Source organism: Penaeus japonicus, unplaced genomic scaffold (genome assembly GCF_977035675.1).
Source record: "Penaeus japonicus unplaced genomic scaffold, GWHDUDI00000001_assembly GWHDUDI00000027, whole genome shotgun sequence".
Classification (NCBI taxonomy): Eukaryota; Metazoa; Arthropoda; class Malacostraca; order Decapoda; family Penaeidae; genus Penaeus; species Penaeus japonicus.
The window spans coordinates 13,729,879-13,742,378 of NW_028234429.1; the positions used below are offsets into that span (position 1 = coordinate 13,729,879).

The following is a 12,500-nucleotide window of genomic DNA, read 5'->3' on the forward strand; positions in this document are numbered from 1 at the left end:
GAGGGGGAGAGAGAAGGAGAGGAGAGAAGAGGGTGGTTGAGAGGGGAGGGAAGGGAAAGGCGAGGTAGAAGGGAGAGGAACGGAGTAGCGAGAAGAGGAGGGAGGAGAGGGGGGAGAGGGGGAGAGGGGGAGAGGGGGAGAGGGGAAGAGGGGGAGGAGGTGGAACGGTAAAGGGAAGCAGTAGCGTGAAGAAGGGAGAAGAGGGAGGAGGTGGAGAGGGAAAGAGGGGGAGGGAAGATGGGCGGAAGGGGAAGAGAAGAGGGGAGTTGGGAGAGGACAAGATAGGAAAGGAGAGAAAGGAGAAGACGGAGATCAAAGGGGGAAGGGTTAAGGGTGATGGGGATGAGAGAAGTCAAGGAGGACAAGAAGGGGAAGAAGGGGAACAAAGAGGGTCAGCGGAGAAAAGGAGGAGGAAAAAGAAAAGGGAGGAAGAGAGCGAGGGAAAGATAACGAAAAAGAAAAAAGAAGAAAACAAGAAGAAAGGAAGAAGATAGAAGGGGAAAGGAGGGGAGGAAGAGATTAAGGGAAAAGACTGGAAAATAGTGAAAGAAAAAAATATAAAGATCGAAGGGAAGGAGAAGAAGGAAGAAAAAAAGAAAAACGAAAAACGAAAAGAAAATAAGAAAAGAGAAGAAGGGTAGAGGAGGGGGGGGAGAAGCCCAAAGCCACCGGCGCCGATTTCGGGGTGGGCGAGCGGGCGCGGGCCAGCCGAGACGCGCGGAATATTAATCAAAACCAAATAAAAGTGACAGCTCTGTTTGAATATGTAAAAGCTCGTCACCAATTAGGATCGGAAGCGACATGACCAGAATGCTAATTGAAACTAAATACGTCCAGGGAAAAGCGGCCGCCAAACGGTTCCTCGGAGACGCGGTCGGAGGCTGGGAGGGGAGGGGGGGGGGGGGAAAGGAGAGATGTTTAGCTGGTCTATGTAAATGGATGGAACAGATGAATGTTTGGATAGATATAGAAAAATATTTCTATATATCCGAAGATATAGATCGATAGTTAGACAGACAGACAGATAGATAAAGAGAGAGAGAGAGAAATTGATTTGGAAAAGTTCCTCCATACAATATACAGTGTTTACACATGAATAGGTATAGGAAGCGAGCAAACGAGAGAGAGATTGAGAAAGAGAGAGAGAGAGAGAGAGAGAGAGAGAGAGAGAGAGAGAGAGAGAGAGAGAGAGAGAGAGAGAGAGAGAGAGAGAGAGAGAGAGAGAGAGAGAGATTGGGAGAGAGAGAGAGAGAGAGAGAGAGAGAGAGAGAGAGAGAGAGAGAGAGAGAGAGAGAGAGAGAGAGAGAGAGAGAGAGAGAGAGAGAGAGAGAGAGAGAGAGAAACAGAGACAAACAGACAGAGACAGACAGACTAACAGACAGATACAGACAGACCAACAGACAGAGACAGACAGACCAACAGAGCAGAACCACCCCGAGCGCCCCCGTTGTTCTCCCCACATGCTTTTGGCGTCGGCCTCATGTTTGGACAGGTTTCTTTTACGTCTCGTTCCTCTCTTTCCCTCCTATGCTTAGTTCAAGTTTCTTCTTTTATGATCTACCCCTCCCTTTCTTTATTTCTTTCCTCAGCTTTACAAAAACAACGTAGCCTTTTAGTCTCCCCTTGTCATATTCAGTTATAAACTTTGTGAAGATTTGTTAACGAGTCAAAAAACGTAAATTTAAACTTATTATGAACTTTATATATATATACATATACATATATATATATATATATATATATATATATATATATATATATATATATATATATATATATATATATATATATATATAGAGAGAGTGAGAGAGAGAGAGAGAGAGAGAGAGAGAGAGAGAGAGAGAGAGAGAGAGAGAGAGAGAGAGAGAGAGAGAGAGAGAGAGAGAGAGAGAGAAAGAACTTCCACTAATGCAATTACAGTATACTTACAGGGGTGATGCGAGAACATCAGAAAATAAAGAAAATTCCGAGAAATCTCCGAAATTTTAAAATTCACCCCCTCCCCCTAAAAGAGAGAGAGAGAGAGAGAGAGAGAGAGAGAGAGAGAGAGAGAGAGAGAGAGAGAGAGAGAGAGAGAGAGAGAGAGAGAGAGAGAGAGAGAGAGGCAGAGAGATAAAACGTGAGCAAGAAACTGTACTAAAACTAAGAAATAAAAAGGGAACTTGGTTGCATAAATATGCGATATGGAAGAGTAAAGAAAATATACAAGCATGATCATAAAAAGAACTTAAGATTACACAAACTCTCTCTCTCTCTCTCTCTCTCTCTCTCTCTCTCTCTCTCTCTCTCTCTCTCTCTCTCTCTCTCTTTCTCTCTTCCTCTCCCTCCCTCTCTCTCTCTCTCTCTCTCTTTGTCTCTCTGTCTGTCTGTCTGTCTGTCTGTCTGTCTGTCTGTCTCTGTCTCTGTCTCTGTCTCTGTCTCTGTCTCTGTCTCTCTCTCTCCCCCCTCAAAAAAAGAAGAAAATCTTCTCAAAAGACCATTAGGAAAAATACCCCTACGTGACTTCGGCGCCAGATTCCCCTTACAATGAAGACGATGGGGAAGAAGGAGGGTTGGTGTAAGAAAGAGAGAAAAGGGGAAGGAAAGGGAGAGGTGTAAAGAGAGGGAAAGGGGAGAGGGGAAGAAATGAGAAAAAGGAAGAGGAGATGAAATGAAAGAGGTAAGAAGAGGAAGAGGGAAGGAGAAGAGAAGAGGAGGATGAGGGAAGGGAGAGGAGAAGGATAGCCGGGTGTAAGAAAGAGGGGAAAGTAGAAGGGGAGGAGGTATGAAGGAGGAGGGAAAAGGAAGAGGGGAAGAGAAGGAGGAAGAGGGAAGGAGAAAGGACAAGAGGAGGAGGATGAGGGAAGGGGAGAGAGGAAGCTAGAGATGGAGATACGGGTGTAAGAAGAGGGGTAAAGGGAAGGGGAGGAGGGAAAAAAGGAGGGTGATGAAGAATAGGAGAGAGAAATGAAGAAAGAGGAAAGGGGGAAATGTTGGGGTATGAAAAAAAGGGAGGAGGAGGAGGGAAGGGAGAGGAGAGCCGAGTGTAACAAAGATGGGATCGGGAAAGGAGGTGTTAAAAGAAGAGAAGGTGAGAAATAGATGGGATGGAGAGAGGAGAAAAAAAAGAGGAAGAGGTGAAAAGAGGAGGAGGAGGATGGAAGAAGCGGAGGTGAAAGAGATGGGATAGGGAGAGGAGGAGGAGGAAGTAGGAAAAGGAGGAGGAAAGGAGGAGGAGGGGGAGGAGGAAGAGGAAAAGGAGAAAGAGAGAGAAAGGGGAACAAGAGGAAAGAACGAGATATGAAAAAAATAAACAGTGGAGAAAGGGGGAGGAAAGAAGGATAATTTACAAAAAAAAAAGAAAATGGTGAATGAGAGGGAATAAGAGATAAGGAGGAGGACAGAGAGGATGATATAATACAAGGAATGATAACAAACCACTAAATGAATATATAAAAATGATAAATAAATAACTGAAAATAATATCAAAAAGAGAGAAAACAAAAAGGAGAAGAAAACAGACATAACAAGATGAAAAGAGATGACTCAACTGGAAAGATATGAGGACACAAGGAATAAAAGACAGAGAGAAAAAGAGAAATCAGGAACCAAAAGGGGGAGAGAGGATTGCGAAATGCCGAGGAATAAAAGAAATCAGCAGACTGCATACCCGGAGAAAGAGAACGAATCGAAGAGAAGACGAAGTGAAGAAAATATAAGAAAGAACAGGATAGAAAAAGAAGAAAAACAATACAACAGTTTTTTTGTTTTCTCTCTCTCTCTCTCTCTCTCTCTCTCTCTCTCTCTCTCTCTCTCTCTCTCTCTCTCTCTCTCTCTCTCTTTCTCCCTCCCTCCCCCCTCTTTCTCCCTACCCCCCCTCTCTCTCTCCCTCTCTTTCTCAGGTTGGCTGAGCAGAGTTCTCTCTCCCTCCCCACTCTCTCTCTCTCTCTCTCTCTCTCTCTCTCTCTCTCTCTCTCTCTCTCTCTCTCTCTCTCTCAGCCAGGTTGGATAGCACAGCACACTGCACTACACCATGGCAACATCGTACGAAATTTGCAATACGTGTAGTTGGGCCGCCCTGACGTCATGCAATACGGCCATACATTATGCGATGCAACGGAGCGAGGACAAAAAGAAACACACCTCCGACAACATAAGAGATAATTAGGCGACGTCATTATCTGCAATAAATAACAATATCCAGAATCCTACTTTACCTTTTCACGAAGACGGAGAGCGAGAGGAGAAGTCGATCACGCTGGAAGAAAGAAGAATAAAAAGTTGGATCAAGTCAGGATAAAGGAGAGTCTATTTTATGATAAAAATATATCCACACACGAACATGCACATAAACACAAACATAGACATACACATAAACACACACATAAACACACACACACACACACACACACACACACACACACACACACACACACACTCACACACACACAAACACACGCGCGCGCACGAGATGAAACAGAGAAGACTTTCAGATATCAAGAAAAGCTTCTAATTACGAAGCAAGTTTATGTGCCCGAGTCAGGAGACATGTTGTTTCTAATGTATATTTGCCGATCTGATATGACAATAAAGTGAAATCCCTGAATATATATATATATAAAACAACGGTTACAAATAACATGTAATCCGAACATCAATGATACGTGACGTCACAATAGCAAAACCAGAGCAAATATCTGCATATAATTATTATTCTGTTCTGCTCTACAAGCCAGCCATGAAAAACAGCGGATACAATACGTGTATTTTTTTTTTTTTTTCAGTGTTAGAGTAAAAGTTGTATTGAGCCTATACATTTTCAGGATCCTATAACCAGACTTTTGTTGATATATGATAGGACTATTTGCTATAGCATTCGATGAAGATGTGCTGAGGTCAATTTCCCTTATGGCAATGTATATATGTGGAATGTGGTAATAGTAAGAAAGAAAGAAAGAGAGGAAGAGACAGAGATAGATAGATAGAGATAGATAGATAGAGAGAGAACGAGAGCGAGAAAGATAGAGAGAATATACCTACAGGTCTAATCAATCCACGTAAAAGTAATCAGTTCAGACTGAACATAATCTCTCATTTTTTTTACAGATAATCTGGGAAAACGATCGGCTGGAGGAAGGGGAAACGAATAAAATGGAGAGAAGAGGATGAGGAAGAGGAGGACGAGGAGGAAGAAGAGGAAAGGGAAGAAAAGGAAGACGCTGGGAAAGGTGAGGAATGAGTAATGAGATAAGTATATGGAAGAGGCGGAAAGGAGAGAAGGTGGGGAAAAAAGGAGCAGGAAAAGGAAAAAGGAGAGAAGACAGCAGAAGCAGAGAGAAGAGGAGAGAAGAGAGATGGAACAGACAGCTCATCAACAGCAGAAAAGGAAGAAAGAAAGTAAGAAAGAAAGAGATAGAAAGATCGAGAAAGAGAGATAAAAAGATCGAGAAAGAGAAAGAGAGATATAGAAAGATCGAGAAAGAGAAAGAGAAAGAGAAAGATAGAAAGATCGAGAAAGAGAGAGAGAAAGATGGAAAAATCGAGAAAGAGAGAGAGATAGAGAGACAGAAAGATAAAAAAAGAGAGAGAGAGAAGGACCCCCCCCCCAAAAAGAAAAGAAAATGATTTATATACAAAACACATTAATCCGCTTGGAAATTCAACTTCAACCATTTCGTTCTTATTATCTCTGCCATCACATTCCTTGACTTAACGTGAGGTTGATGAGGTGATTTGAAGTGTCTTGTCGTTTAGAGTTGATAAGACATGAGGGAGAAGTCAGAGCGATGGAAAAGCTATTAAAGAGACAAAAAAAACGAAATAAAAAGAAGAGGTAATCATGAAAACAGAAGAAAAATATGTATCGAGAATGAAATAAAAAATAAAGAGGAAAAACGTTAAATGTTAACGAGAATCAGAAAGGAAGCGAACACGAAGAATAAATGGGAGAGGCAAAGGAAGGCAAAAAATACCTTAATAAAACAACAACAAATAAACAGAACAATTATAAATAAACAAATAAGCAGAAGCAAAGAAGGACAATAAACAAACAAACAATAAATACGAGAAGCAAAGGAAGGCAGACAATCAGGGGAAGGGAGTTTCCTCGGCCAATCGAGAGTGCGCCCCCCTCCCTCTCCCCCTCCCCCCCGGCAACACCCCGTCACGTTCACTGAATGATAAAGAGGAACACGTATACATACACACATGCACACGGTATACAAGCAGATATCCACGTATGCAAGCACTCATTAAAACATGTGTATGCATGGACACATATATGAATACTCATCCACTTTAATAAACTCACACACATCGATTAACACAAACAAATAAGGATAGAAACACTTATCCATCCTTAGACAACTATATGTGACAAGTGTAAGCTTACATAGAGACATCCACAAGCATACACGCAAGCACGCATTAATATACACTCCCCCCCCACCACCACCACCACCCACACACACATTGAATACCACCTACATATCTATGCCTACAACCTACACACAGAATACCTCTACACTCCCCCCCCCCCAAACACACATATACAAGCCAATCAAAATCCCCTTCCTCGCCACCCATAATCCCCCAACTCACTCACTCTCTCTCTTCCTCACTCTATCTCTCTCCCTCCCTCCCTCTCCCTCTTTCTCCCTCCCCCTTCTCCCCCTTTCCTCTCCCTCTCCCTTTCTCCCTCGTTTTTCCTTTCTTTTTTTATCGTGATTTTTGGATTTGTGTGACTTGGCGGCAAGCCTCGTTAGCGAGGATGATGGATTCCAAGTCCTTTTTTCCCCCCCTCAGTTTTCCTTTCCTTTTTCCTCTTCCCCCCCACCCCCCACCCCCCCGCTTCTGATACATGGCAGGTCCCTGTATTATTTCCTCGACTTTCTTTCCTCTGTGATGTATGTCCTCCGTAAGGCCCTTTTCTTCGATTTTCTTCGGTCTTTTTTTTTCTTCTTACATTTCTTTTACTTCATATTTCTTTATATTTCACATTCCGGAATTTTTGTTGGGAGAGAGAGAAAGAGAGAGAGAGGGTTGAGGGAGAAAGAAAGAAAGAGAGAGAGCGAGAGAGAGAGAGAAACAGAGTGGCAGAAATGGAAGGAGAATGAGTAAGAAAGAGATAAGAGACAGAACGAGTAAGAAAAAAAAGAAACAGTGAAAGACATACAAAATAGGGGACAAACCACACACACACACACATACACATGCACGCACACACACACACACACACACACACACACACACACACACACACACACACACACACACACACACAGAGGCAAACACATCTCGCAGAAAATTACCACCATTCAGCCCTCCTCAACGAACACCCATCTATTGAGCGGAGGTTAAAAAGCTCACATCTTTGCGGGCGAGGCTTCAACTGCGAGCCTCACGCCCTTAGTTGTCTTAATGGGCCATAATTCAATATGCCACACTGAACGGAGAGCAGACGAAAGGGTGAGGTGGGCTAGGGTGGGCGGAGTGAGGTGGGCTAGGGTGGGCGGAGTGAGGTGGGCTAAGGTGGGCAAGCGAGATGTGGAGTATGGTGGGTTGCAAGAGGAAGGCTAAGGTGGGTTGCGTGAGGTTGTCCCTGGGAAGTGGGCGAGGGTGGGTGGAGGAAGGTGAAAGGAAGAAAGGCGGGGAGGAGGGAGCGAATACAAGGAAAGAAATTGGAAAACGAGTGAAAATAGAAAGAGAGAGAAGAGACGAAGGTAGGAATGTAAAGGAACGAAAGGGAGAAAGGGAAGAACGCAGCGGAGAAGGAAGAATAAATGCAGAGATAGAGAGAGAGAGAGAGAGAGAGAGAGAGAGAGAGAGAGAGAGAGAGAGAGAGAGAGAGAGAGAGAGAGAGAGAGAGAGAAAGATAGACAAATAGCGAATGGAGGAGAAAGGAAACAGAGAGACAGAAAGGAAGAGGGGGGAGTGAACGCGAAACACGAAGAAATGAGAAAGGAAAATGAGAAAAGTGAAAAGAGGAGGACAGAAGGATTATTAATGAGGTGGAGGCGGCAGGACAAGAAAAAGTGCAAAATGGAAATAGAGAGGGTGAGCGAAAGAGAGAGAGAGAGAGAGAGAGAGAGAGAGAGAGAGAGAGAGAGAGAGAGAGAGAGAGAGAGAGAGAGAGAGAGAGAGAGAGAGAGAGAGAGAGAAGGGGGGGGGGGGTAGAAGAGAAAGAAGACAAATGGAAGCTAAGAGAGCGAGCGAGAGAGAGAGAGACCTGCCTGCTTGATGAAAAGTCAATTTGACAACATGAGTCAAAGCTTCCTCTCAAACAAGCAAGTGAGAATAAAACAAAGAAATCAAAGCAAAGCTGAAAGACAGACATGTCGGCAGACAAACTCAACCAGACAGACAGAAAGTACAAACCGACAAGCCCAGCCAGACAGACGAAAGGTACAGATAAGACAAGAGAGAGAGAGAGAAAGAGAGAGAGAGAGAGAGAGAGAGAGAGAGAGAGAGAGAGAGAGAGAGAGAGAGAGAGAGAGAGAGAGAGAGAGAGAGAGAGAGAGAGAGAGAGAGAACACCCATGTATGTATAATCAACACTGCTTTAATCTCCACATCCTGACGTCATGACAAGAGACTCAAAGATGCTGGATGCAGACCAGACGGGCGCTAACTACCTCGAAGACAATAGACTCATTATGCTCATGACTGTTATCACTTTTGACTCCTAATGTCGAGTATTTCCCGGACGAGAGTGAATGTCGAGGGTGTAAATCTGCTGTGATAATGGCTAAAAGTATGACTACTCTTACAGAAACATGAATGCTATCCTCATATTATTTTCACCGTCGTCAGCATTAATAGGTTGATATTACTGTCTGTCTGTTATATGACGTCTCAATGTCCTATAATTGTAGTCATCATCGTTATAATTATCATTACAATGATTGTTCTCACTGTAATGAATTAGTAGTAATAGTATCAGTAGTAATTGTTTATCATCATAATCATGATTGAACTGTATTTACCATAATTATCATTATCATTATCGTGAATAAAATCATCACCATCATACGGTAATTATTTCATCACCATAACCAGAAGCCAAACAAACAAACATTATTTCTGGGATATTATATGGCAATGATCATTAATGACACCCAATATCATTAAATAATTTTCGAATTCAAATTCCCTTTTTTTCCTTCTCTTTCAGCACAATTCAGCCTCGTTTTAACGTCACTAATACTGTCAATATAAACCCATAAAAAAACTATATCCCTTTATTCCATTCGCTATTATCATCATCACCTTCACTTATCATTTTCATGATCTTCATAATCATCATAATCAAAGATTGTTCCAGATAATTCCCCCAAGTTCCTCTTTCACACAGAAATAAAAAGGGAGGTCAGAAAGGGACAAACGGGTGCCAAACAGAGATCAAACAATGGATAAACAAACGTCAAAGACGAGTCTAACGGGAATACAATAGCGTGAAAATAAGCATCAAATAAATGACAGACATGGTTCAAACAAAGACCAAACAAACATGTATGGTTAAACGGACAAACAGGTCTCAAGCAGATGGCAAACAAAAGACAAACATGGCAAACAGGATTCAAACACAGATCCTAACAATCCCAAATCAAAGGTTAAACAAATGCCAAACAGACAACAAACAGAGGTCAAACAGTAACCAAACATATATCAGGCCGTGGCCGAACGATTTTTTCCTTTTTTTGTCAAACAGAGGTCAAACGGGGTCACCTAAATGGGACTCACATTACAGCGTCTCATCACAGATTCCGCTCAGCCCCGGGCCAAAATCACCCCAAATTGTCCATCCCACAGCGCCAATGCGGAACCCCTTTCATGGCATTACACTCATATTAGAATCAACGCGAATAAAATGATTTTTTTTTATATTGCATAAATCCGCGTATAATGTACACCAATATCCTTTAATATCGAGATCGTTTTTTATATGTAACCCCGGTCGCAGTTGGACAAAACGGGGCGATATATATACCCGATTTGCTTAAGGTGGATTTGTCTTATTGCATGAATGATGACAGGTAATCCTCTATTAATCCCGGGTAAGATTTGGTCAGGTGGGGGACTAATCACTTTCAGGGCTTTTGGGTTATGGGAGTTAATCTCGGCTCTGATTCCATTTAGGATATTAGGATATTTATGAATATTTATGAATATCTATCTATTTATCTATAGCTGCAGGATAACTATAATCTTTTTCCCTTCCCCCTCTCTCTCCCTTGACACACACACACACACACACACACACACACACACACACACACACACACACACACACACACACACACACACACACACACTTGCTTGCTTAAAACCTCAGCCATTACGATATGTGTTTGATCTGGATACAGAGACAAACAAGAAGTTTGAAAATAACCTTTTTTTCTTGAATATTTCTGTTACCTTCGTCGTTACCTTCCCGATCTACTTCAAGGTCTCAATCGTGCATGCAATAACGAAATCCAAAGAGAGTTATGGATAGATTAGGAAGGCATCCATGGACAGGTGGGCAATATCATTGATTATAAGTAATTACAAAAGACTCGATTTCGAAACTCATTTGTTTTCCTTTGGACTTTTCTAATAAAACAAGACAATGACATACAGGTTATTTCTTTTTCGTTTGAATATAGTATAGATAGATAGATAATCATTTATTAGTTTATCTGTTATCAGAAAATATCTCACTTGAACAGCTTAACAAGGTAAAAAAATTAAAAAGAAACTTCCAAATACAAATATATCTATATCAGTTGTAAGCTACAGCATCATTGCTTACAGATTGCAAAATCATACCAAAAAAATCTTTTAGAAAAGCGACACGTAACGCCTCAGCCTCAGCCTCCGTCTTTCTCTTTCTTTCTCTCTCTCTCTCTCTCTCTCTCTCTCTCTCTCTCTCTCTCTCTCTCTCTCTCTCCCTCTCTCTCTCTCTGAGTAACTATTTGCCTCAATAAACTTGTCAAAGAAAGTCAGTCAGTCAGTCAGTCTCTCCCTCCCCCCCGTCTCTCTCTCTCTCTCTCTCTCTCTCTCTCTCTCTCTCTCTCTCTCCCTCTCTCTCTCTCCTTCCACCTCTCCCTCTCTCCTCTACCACACCTCATAAACATAAATGTCAACACTCGAAACTAACAACTCACACACTCCTTACACTCGCATCCTATACAAGACCTTCCCTCTCCTTTCCTTACGCCTCGTAGTTTTAATTATGGCCATTGCTCCAAGCCCGTAGGAGAGATGCCTCATATATATTTCCGGCTCGGGATGAACGCTATCCCCCTCACACCTCACGGTCTCATGTTAACACCTTAACACTTGTGCTGCAGGAGTTTTAATACTCTCCCTCATACCTCACACCTCACGGTCTCGTGTTAACACTTTAACACTCACGCTACAGGAGTCTAAATAAATACTCTCCCTCATACCTCACACCTCACGGTCTCATGTTAACACTTTAACACTTGTGGTGCAGGAGTTTTAATACTCTCCCTCATACCTCACACCTCACGGTCTCATGTTAACACCTTAACACTCACGCTGCAGGAGTCTAAATAAATACTCTCCCTCATACCTCGCACCTCACGGTCTCATGTTAACACCTTAACACTTGTGCTGCAGGAGTTTAAATAAATACTCTCCCTCATACCTCACACCTAATACTCTTCCTCATACTTCACACCTGGTCTCATATTTACGCCTTGGCACTCGCGCTGCAGGACTCCTAATACGCTCCCTCACACCTCACACCTCACGGTCTCATGTTAACACTTTAACACTCGCGCTCCAGGAATCCTTTATCGATTGGCAGGATTGAGGATTGGCCCGAAGGTCTTTGCTTCGTCTCCGCCCTTCGCCCACAGTCCTTCCAGAAAGCGTTCCTTCGCTTCCTTCGGTGGTTGGGGGAGAGGGAGAGGGAGAGGGAGAGGGAGAGGGAGAGCGAGAGGGAGGGGGAGGGGGAGGGGGAAGGGGGAAGGGGAGAGGTAGAGGTAGAGGTAGAGGGAGAGGGAGAGGGAGGGGGAGGGGGAGGGGGAAGGGGAGAGGGAGGGGGAGGGGGAGGTTTTAGGAAAGGTGCTGCACCTGTTTTTGTTATACTGTTGTTTTTCAGTTTGTGTGGTTTATTTGTTTATTAAAGTATGTGCGTGTCTCTCTCCCCCGCTTGATTTCCCTTTCTGTCTGTGTGTCTGTGTATCTGTCTGTCTGACTGTCTACTTGGCTGTCTGTCTGTATACCTGCCTATCTGTCAGTCTCCATCTCTATCTCCTTCCCTCCCATCCCTCCCTCCTTCGACCCCCCCCCCCTCCACCGCACCCACCCTTTCTCACTCCCTCGCAAGCAACACTCCACACTCTCCACACACCTACGTAATATTTGCCCATGACATGTGAGCCTCACCTAGTTTTCCCCCCTTTTTTTCTTCACCTCGAGGCCGGAAGGTAAAATGTGGCTCCCCGTTCGACCTCCGCGGATTCTGTTTATCCACACGAAGGCACAGCGGATTCTGAATCAACAAACCCG

At 43.3% G+C, this 12,500-nt stretch overlaps 1 protein-coding gene across 4 annotated transcripts in view; it reads right to left on the minus strand.

Moving 5' to 3' along the window:
- The window catches only part of LOC122246086 (uncharacterized), an 845,287-nt gene that overhangs the window by 428,395 nt on the left and 404,392 nt on the right, over window positions 1-12,500 (minus strand). For all 4 annotated transcript variants that reach the window (XM_086552617.1, XM_086552615.1, XM_086552616.1 and 1 more), the window contains exon 2: window positions 4,197-4,237. The gene's annotated coding sequence lies outside the window, so the exon portion shown is untranslated. The remainder of the gene's footprint in view (window positions 1-4,196; window positions 4,238-12,500) is intronic.